This window comes from Neofelis nebulosa, chromosome X (assembly GCF_028018385.1).
Source record: "Neofelis nebulosa isolate mNeoNeb1 chromosome X, mNeoNeb1.pri, whole genome shotgun sequence".
Lineage (NCBI taxonomy): Eukaryota > Metazoa > Chordata > Mammalia > Carnivora > Felidae > Neofelis > Neofelis nebulosa.
The window spans coordinates 6,203,350-6,212,657 of record NC_080800.1 but is presented as its reverse complement, the minus strand read 5'-3'; the positions used below and the strand labels follow the sequence as shown (position 1 = coordinate 6,212,657).

The window sequence follows — 9,308 nt, the reverse complement described above, 5'->3', positions numbered from 1 at the left end:
CTCTGTTAGGGACTATATTTGGATTTCCTAAGCTTTTCCACGAATGACCATTCTCTGTCCCAGGATCCCATTCAGGACCCCACATTGCATCTAGGCAACATGTCTCCTAGTTTCTTCTGACCTGTGACAATCTCTTGTCTTTTCCTTTCATGACAGTTTTGAGGAGGACTGGCTGGGCATGCTGTAGAAAGATCCTCAATTTGGGTTTGTCTGTCATATGTCTTATCACTGTGATGTCAACCTTGACACTCAGGTCAGGTGCTGCCTGCCAGCTTTCTTCCCTGTAAATTTCCTGTTTTGCTCTTTCTGTACAGAGTGTATTGTTCAAACAGGCTAGCTCATGTCCACTCGCTCCTCAAAATGTTTTTTTAATTTGTTAATATTTATTTATTTATTTGAGAGAGAGAGAGAGAGAGAGAAAGAGAGAGAGAGAGAGAGAGAGGCAGAGCATGAGCCAGGGGAGGGGCAGAGAGAGAGAGGGAGACACAGAATGTGAAGCAGGCTCCAGGCTCTGAGCTGTCAGCCCGATGCGGGGCTTGAACTCACGAACTGCAAGATCATGACCTGAGCTGAAGTCAGAAGCTTAACCGACTGAGCCACCCAGGTGCCCCGTTCAAAATGTTCTAACAGCTTCCTGTCTTATTTACAATGACCTGTGAGGCTTTGCATAGCTGACCCCTGCTTCCAGCTGACTTCCTCTCTGATGACTCCCTGGCTCTCTCCTGCCGTCTCACCCCCCTGGCTTGTTGGTGGTCCTTGAACACTCAAGCATGCATTTATCTCACGGCCTTTGCAATGAACACTCTCCCCACTGCTGCTGTCTCTACAGGACTCCCTGCCTTATTTTTCTTCGAATCTCTGCATTTGCTGCTTAACCTGTGTGAAACCTTTCTACCACTCAGCACCCTATCTGGCTTTCCCCAGGCCATTTGCATCTCCCTTGAGAGCATCTAGCTTTTGATCAAAGTGTGTGGGATTCTGTTGCCTACAATTCCCAGGGTCAGCCATTAGTACGGCCACATAGGAGGTGCTCAAACAAATACAGTCAAGTGAATGAGTATAGAAATGTCAAATGAATAGTGGCAGAAAGTTGACCACTAGCAATCTCTATGTCAGTTTTACATTGTATTAGGAAAATGTGGTATTTTCTGCTCCAATGGTGTATGAAGAAAAAAACACCCTATTACAAACCAGGAAAGCAGAAACGAAGTCCTTTTCGTAAAAACTTTCAATTTTGCCTGCCAACGTTGAGAATTATAATGAGCTACATGGGACATTTGCCTGGTTTTAAATATCAGAATATGGACCACTGAGTTAAAGATTTGAAGGTAATCCAGGATATTTCTATGCACAAGCACCTCAGAGCATCAGCCTGTTGGGAGGTTCAGGATCTTTTGGGGGCAAACTTAGCAGTGGCTGTTGTGGCCCTGAAAGGGTTAAATGTGCTTAAACTCCCAAGTAGTAGTGTGCTTGTTGTACAATTCAGCATATGAGTGTCTCAGTATTTATTACACGATAGAACAATGGGAATTCTCAGTGGGGAGCGTCTATTTAAACAGTGGCACTTTGGAGTATTATTTTTTCGTAACTCATCTAAATTTCTTTTTACCCCTCACCCTGGGATCTCTGGACAGTGAGGCTAGTGGCCACTTCTCATCAGGAAGAATTTGGGCAAACTGTGGGCATTCGCTTCTGTTTGCCCGGAAGAGTCCATGTGTTAGCCTTCTTTATTTTTATTTGTGAACACATATTTACAGGAGTACCATGCTATACCAGGCAAGTACTATATCCTGCAGTGTTGATGGGCTGAAGGAATATTCTAAAGACAGGAAGTAAGAGAAGGGAGAAGCTACAAATACAAAATGCTTTATGAATTACTTTTTCCATCGTTTATCTTGAGTCAGTGTAATGAATACAGACCATCCTCAGAATGAGATCAGTATAGGCACGCTGCAAAACTTCAGATAAAGAATTATACAACTAGTAGGGAATATTTTTATATATTATCCCACTGGATATAAATATAAATTTGGTGTTAGTAGAAATGTTGCTCTTGCCAATGATATGTTTGGAAAAGATAAGTGGTAACTCCAGGTGTTTCTTACATCCTATAGTTACTGCGCATTCCAATGTATTTTAACAATTTTGGAACTCAACATTACTGAGTATTACAATTTCAGGGTCATTCGGAGACAAAGAGAGATTTTCTTTTTTTAAAAATTTTTTTTTATGTTTACTTATTTTTGAGAGACAGAGTGTGAGCAGGGGAGGGGCACAGAGAGAGAGGGAGACACAGAATCTGAAGCAGGCTCCAGGCTCTAAGCTGTCAGCACAGAGCCAGACGTGGGGCTTACACTCATGAACTGTGAAGTCATGACCTGAGCTGAAGTTGGACGCTGAATCGACTGAGCCACCCAGACGCCCCTAAGAGAGAGATTTTCTTACCATCTGTGATAATAAGACCTTAGTCGTGTTCATCAATGTCATTGAAAAATATTCTTTAAACACCAGTAAGTAGAGTCCTCTAATGCAGACATTTTTTGCTTTTTTTTCCCCTAGTATTTTTTTCAGAGACTGCAACACACATTTCTGTCAAGAAATTCTTTGTGCTTTCTAATGAATGATACAGAACTACTCTTTAAAGAATTGTTTTTTCAACGTTTATTTATTTTTGAGACAGAGAGAGACAGAGCATGAACGGGGGAGGGTCAGAGAGAGGGACACACAGAATCTGAAACAGGCTCCAGGCTCCGAGCTGTCAGCACAGAGCCCGACGCGGGGCTCGAACTCACGGACCGCGAGATCATGACCTGAGCTAAAGTCGGCCGCTTAACCGACTGAGCCACCCAGGCGCCCCGATACAGAACTACTCTTGTTAATACGAGTGCAGACCAAACAGTAGGAGATGCATTGTAGGTTCTTAGGGAATCCTTTATTGTTTAAGACAAACGTAAGATTACTTGGGTAAGAGCTTGAGGTCACAATTCTTCCGGAAGAACAAAAAATTGTCAATTATATGTGCACACTGTTCATTTTGAAGAGTTATAGTGTTTCTTTAGCAACCCAGCTGGTGTCACTTTTATTTTCTAGCAACCAGAGTTTCTGACTAGTAAGAAACGATAACCCCTCCAGTTTTGTCCCTGCTTCCACTGCCGAATTGAATTAATAAATTACTGCTCACAGAACCTTGAGTGCTCCAAAAATCTAATTTATGAAAAGGTACCTGAGAATACCAGCAAAAAAAGATTTTCACAATTTTTGCATTTTGTCATATTTGCTTCAATAATTTTAAAGAAACAGTGTTAACAGATATATTTCTGTAGCTACCGTTCCTCCCCACCCCCCCAGAGCTGGTCAGTGTCAGTTAAATGATCTTTCTTAGACTTTTACTACATGAAGATTGTTTGGAATTTTAAAAAATGCATGTAGTCACCAATAACCTTTCAACTTGTTTCCCCCCCACTCAAAGTGATGTTTCAATTTTTACCATGTTTACACGAGTAGCTGTGGTTTCTTCATTTGAGTTGACAGGAGAGATTTCATGATGCGAACGTATCATAATCCATCCACTTCCCTGTTGCTGGATCTTTGATGTTTTGTTTGATTTGTTGTTTGCTGTAAAAAGCCTTAGAGCCTTAGAAAACATCTATGCACCTCCCTATTTGTGGGCACACGGGGGGATTTCTCTAGGGCATATAACTCGAAGTAGAATGGCTGGGTTGTTGACTATAGCGATCTTGAACTTCATTAGATTTTGCAAAATTGCCTCCGAAGGGGTTGCACTAACTCTCTTTCCTGCCGGTCACGTGTGGTTGTTTCCACTTTCTCATATTCCTGGTTTTATCACACTTTTTATGCCTTTGGCAGTCTGATATGTGTGAAGTCACATCTTGTTCACTTATTTGTGTGTTTATTAAGCTTACTTCTCTATCTTGGAACTTCCAGATATGGACAATTCTAGAAGTCTTTCTTTTTCTCAGTTTTAGGCTGCAATTTAAGTAAGTGATAATGGGAAACAGACAAAATGAGGTGTGGTTGGGGATTTTTCTTTTTGGTGTAATTTAATCTTCTTTTCCCGGACTGAACATAGCAGGGCACGTTCAGGAGGGACAGCTTGCAACTATAAATATGATGATCACACACCTTTCCTAGTAGGCTTCAAGTTCCACACCATCAAGCCTCACCCTTGGCAGAGAGGGAAGCTATTCTTGGATGAATGAATATATGGTGGGCGTGGGGGTCCTGGATGAACAACATGGGGTTATTGGCAGGGACACCCAAAGGTGGCATTATATAATTCTCTTACTTTTATTGGTAACCTCAGAGAATATACCGCAACTCCCTTCTTCAGCTGCTTATGAAAGGGCTTTTCTTTATTCCTGTTAAACACTGATCATCGTACACAATTGCTGACCCAATGCCTTCTATTCGTCAGCTCCATTTTCTGTCTGTTCAGTACTCTAGATTATACCCAGCTACAGTGGTCTTCCAACCACTTCTTCACGATGCCAACCGCATGACCTTTGCGTGTGCTACTCCTCCTACTGTCTGGAAGACATTGTTTCTTAGATGTTAACATTATTGGCTCTTTTAAAAGTCATCCAGTTCTCTCAGGTCAGGAGTCACCTCCTTAGAGAATCTGACCAAGACCATTTGTCTATCCAATTGTCCCTTCTTTAATCATACCACCTTGTTTTTATTTTCTTCATAGTATACATATGAAATCACCCTTGTCAGGTATTTGTCTTTTTTTTTTTGTCTGTCTATCCTATTAGAACTTAAATTCTAAAAGAACTAGTCTGCCTGGCTTATGCCAATGTCCCAGTACCTGAATCAAGAGCTTCTCATTCAGTTTTTATTGAGGGAATACATGGTCTCTATTTTAGGGAAGAGTATAAAATTATTCTCATTTTATCCCACAAACATTTGAGATTCTGCCCTGGGCCAGACTTTGAGAAACATTTTGAAGACATAGAGGTCCACAAGGCTCTAGCTCTCCAGTAACTCACAGTCTGGAAATGTCACATGCTTTGCGATGTTTGGTAAAACAACAGTGATGGGCTCAACCTGGGAGCAAAGACACTACAGGCTCGTAGTGTCTTTTTGATTTACAGAAAGACGACAAGTCCTGCTCTCTAGCTTTGCAACTATTGGCCATCCAAAATTAGATAGAGAAAAATGGGAGTAAAATCAATGCACGTGGGAAATAAACACCCAGTGCGACAGAAAATAGTGAAGTGGCTGCTCAAACAACAAGGCGGGCAAGACATAACAAGTGTTGGTGAGGATGTGCAGAGAAGAGAACCTTTGTACCCTGTCCTCGGGAATATCCACTGGTGCCAGCACCATGGAAAGCAGTGTAAAGATTTCTCAAAAAATTAAAAGGAGAACTGCCATCTGATGCAGCAATTAAACGTCTGAATATTCATCCAAAGAAATGAAAATCAGTATCCTGAAGAGATACCTGCATTCCCGTGTTCGTTGAGGCTTTACTTTCAATAACCAAGATATGGAAACACCCTATCTATATATCACGTAAGGCACTAATGATATATGAGACATATATATATATCAGCACATATATCACATGAGGGTATTATGCTAAGTGAAATAAGCCAGACAAAGACAAATACTGTGTGATCTCCCTTAAATATGGACTCCAAAAAAGACAAACTCAGAAAGAACAGAGTAGAATGGTGGTTACCAGGGTCTTAGGGGGTAGGGGACACAGGGAGATATTGTTGAATGGGTACAAACTTCCAGTTATATATGATCAACAAATTTGGGGATCTAATGTATAGTATGGTGGTTATAAACTAATAATATTGTACAGTATACATGAATGTTGCCAGGAGAGTAAGTAGATCTTGAAAGTTCTCACCACAAAAAAGGAATGGTAATTATGTGATGCTAGGGGGGTAGTAGCTAATACCGTGTGGATAATCATCTTGCAATTTATACGGGCGTCAAATCCTTAAAGTCACAGGATGCTGTATGTCAATGATATGTCAATAAAGCTGAGGGAAGGAGACATGCTGGGATTACAGCTAGTGACATGACTCAGAGCAAGCTTCTGCCACCGCCATTTTTTTTTTCAAGCATACGTTGATTTATCCATAGTAGAGTATGCTCTGTTTCTCCCAAAAGTCCCTCCCAACATGGAAACACATCCTCGCTTTAGTTTCTCCATGAAAATGGGAAAAGGTACCCAATGAGCGTCCAGTAAGATCAAGAACAAGAGGCGTGGGGCGCCTGGGTGGCTCAGTCGGTTGAGCGTCTGACTTCGGCTCAGGTCATGATCTCCCAGTCCGTGGGTTCGAGCCCCGCGTCGGGCTCTGTGTTGACAGCTCAGAGCCTGGAGCCTGCTTCGGATTCTGTGTCTCCCTCTCTCTCTGCCCCTCCCCCTGCTTTGTCTCTCAAAAAAAATAAATGAATAAGAGGCAGCTTAGAGATGACCACAGTCCCATTGAGACACATCAGTGGAGGGTCACAGTTACTGAATGAGAGACCAAACTCAAAGTTTCAGAAAGCCTACATTTCTTTCCAGCTGTGCCTGAGAAACACAGGAGATGATGCCCAGAAACATAGGCTGTGTGTTTGGACAAGAGCAGGAATCTCATTTCATGAAGGTTTTGATGGGGAGATGGGTGGGAGGTGGGATCCATGGTTTATGTGAGTGCCAGGGGAACCTGGGTGATGGTATAATTTAAGGCCACCAGCAGTAATTGAGCTTACCGGACAACAAAAAGATAAAATGCAGTTTGGGACATTAATAATTATTGAATGTCATTAGGAGCATTGAGTGTAGGAAAGAGACTAACGATACCTTCTGGGCTGCTGGAGACGGCTATTTATTTTCCTAAAGCCAGGGGCTGCACTAAAAGGGCTACCCTTTGGGAAATAAGATATAATTACTGTTTGAGAAGAAATCCTGCAGCTTAGCCATTCAGGGGATTCTACACGGACTTGAGCAGCACACTGTGCGTGTGACGCAGAACAGAGCTCAGCGGCCGCTGAAGAGCGCTTCCTGGTCTCAGTCACAGAACTAGGTGTCCAACAGGCTGCTTGCCAGGCCTGCACTGCACCTTAAACCTCCTCTTTCTAACCTTCCAACTGACATCCTGCTGGAAGAGTGCCTCTGGGTCTGTCCCAGGTGTCCCGGAGGAACACCTAATTATACACAGAAGATGTGATCTGAAAGGAGAATGTACGTTGGTGGGCCTGTTGAAAATAGGCACTCCCCTGGGGCACCTGGGTGGCTCAGTTGGTTAAGTGTCCGACTTCGGCTCAGTTGGTTAAGTGTCCGACTTCAGCTCAGGTCACGATCTCGCGGTCTGTGAGTTCGAGCCCCGCGTCGGGCTCTGGGCTGATGGCTCAGAGCCTGGAGCCTGCTTCCGATTCTGTGTCTCCCTGTCTCTCTGCCCCTCCCCCGTTCATGCTCTGTCTCTCTCTGTCTCAAAAATTAATAAACGTTAAAAAAAATTAAAAAAAAAAAAAAAGAAAATAGGCATTCCGCTAAAGAGCACGGAACCTGAAGAGACTGACTTCTCCGTAAGTCCTGTGGTCAAGCATGTATTCTAGGTGAGCGCTGTGGAGTTTGCTCCAGTGGTTTGCACCGTTTAGTGTGAGTAAAACATATGCCACTTGCCCAAGTGCTCCACCCCAGTCCCAGTGACCGCGCATTGGGTGCAAAAGCGGCTCGGCCCAAATGTAGAGAGGGCTCCTACACCCTACGATGCACGCAAAAGCCCCCACAACAAAAATCTATCTGGCCTAAATGCCCAGAGCACCAAGGTCTCCAACACTGCTCTGTATGAACGAGTAGGTATCAGGCGATCAGTTCCCTACCATGGCCCATCGTCAGGAAGTAGGCAGCCAGCCAAGGCCATCTCACAGTCTGCATTTGTGCTAAGCAAATATGACTATACTTTGCATGCTTAAACCGCTGTTGAAGCCGTCATTGCATTGCACGCTGGCAGAAACAGAAATGCAGTTTCCACAACACCTCCCTCCAGTGCTGTGGGAGTCAGCTGCCAGAGCATGTCTGAAACTACTGTGGATGTTGGTGACTTCCAGGCAGAAGGTCCCAGACTGGAGATAAGGTCCATTTATCTTCACCGAAAAGACCTAGGACACCTGTGCTCTAAGCCAGATCTTGTGTTAATCTCATGTTTTCAGGGTTCTCCTCCTGACTTTGTCTGGGGCATTCATTTCATCACCATGGATGTGTAGTCTATGCTGATTTCCTCCCAAAATGTATCATTCTGTAAATGTTTAATGAGAGTTGGGCGCTGTTGAAAGGATTAGGGATAAAAGAAGGTGCGAGATGGATGGAGCATCGCCCCTCCTGGAGAAAAGGTGAGTCTCATCAAGGGTTGTGAAGGTTTGCAGATTTCAAAAGCCTTTTTACTAAGGAGGGATAGAGATGATCTTCAGCTGGAAGTCACAGGGTTGCACTTGAGCAGTAATTGTGCCACCAGTAAACGTAGCCCATAATAGAAAATCTATCTAGGAAAGATGACGTGTTCTGCTGACTGAGCCCTCTTGTGCCAAAATGTGTGTGGAGGCTCCAGCTTGGGGGGGGGGGGGCGGGTATGACAAGCGGGTTGCTGGCCCGGCTCGGAGCAGAGCAGTGCCCCCCGCCTCTGGGCAGCATCAGCTGAGACAGCAGCCCAGCCCAGAGGGAAACAGAATTCTCAGCTTGGGTTCATAAGTAACTTGGAGGTTCCTGAAATAAAGCACCTGGAAAGTCAGCACTGCTTTATAATTGCTGAGTCTTCAGTGTTTAGGAGACGTGAAAGTAGGGAGCACCAACTGTCTGCTTGGGCATGTTTCCAGATTTCAAGGTTGGGGCTGTGATGGTGCTTTCATGTCCCCAAATCCACTCTGCATTCTTCTCCATCGCCCACTACCGCCGTCCACCCCCTGAAGGTTGATGGTTGTGGATCACGTCACCTGGAAGCATGTCCTTGGGCTTCAGATTGGATCCCACCTAAAGTGATCCAGCAGTGAACTCTGGCAGGAGCCAAGAGGGAGGGAGAGAGGCATATTTGTTCCCCAAAGCTCTTCCCCACGAGATCACCTCAGGCTGACCATGTTGCTCAACTGAGGGTCGTAGCTCATCTGATGGGGGTGTCACTGTCCCGTTTACACTCTGTAAATACACCGGCATTCAATAGATCACTGCATTGTGCTGACTTCATTTCTTCCAGAAGCTCCTCATCCGTGGGAGCTATGCCCTTGTCTCCAGCTCCTCAGACAGCCAGTGCTTCCCCTTCTCAGGACCTTCAACGTGCTGGTCTCTCTGT

The 9,308-nt window shown here is 44.3% G+C and overlaps 1 non-coding gene across 1 annotated transcript; it reads left to right on the top strand.

The window, feature by feature from the left end:
- Positions 1–6,250: 6,250 nt before the first annotated feature.
- Positions 6,251–6,335, top strand: TRNAR-UCG (transfer RNA arginine (anticodon UCG)). The gene has a single exon. It is a non-coding gene; the product is annotated as a tRNA-Arg (tRNA).
- Positions 6,336–9,308: the final 2,973 nt, after the last annotated feature.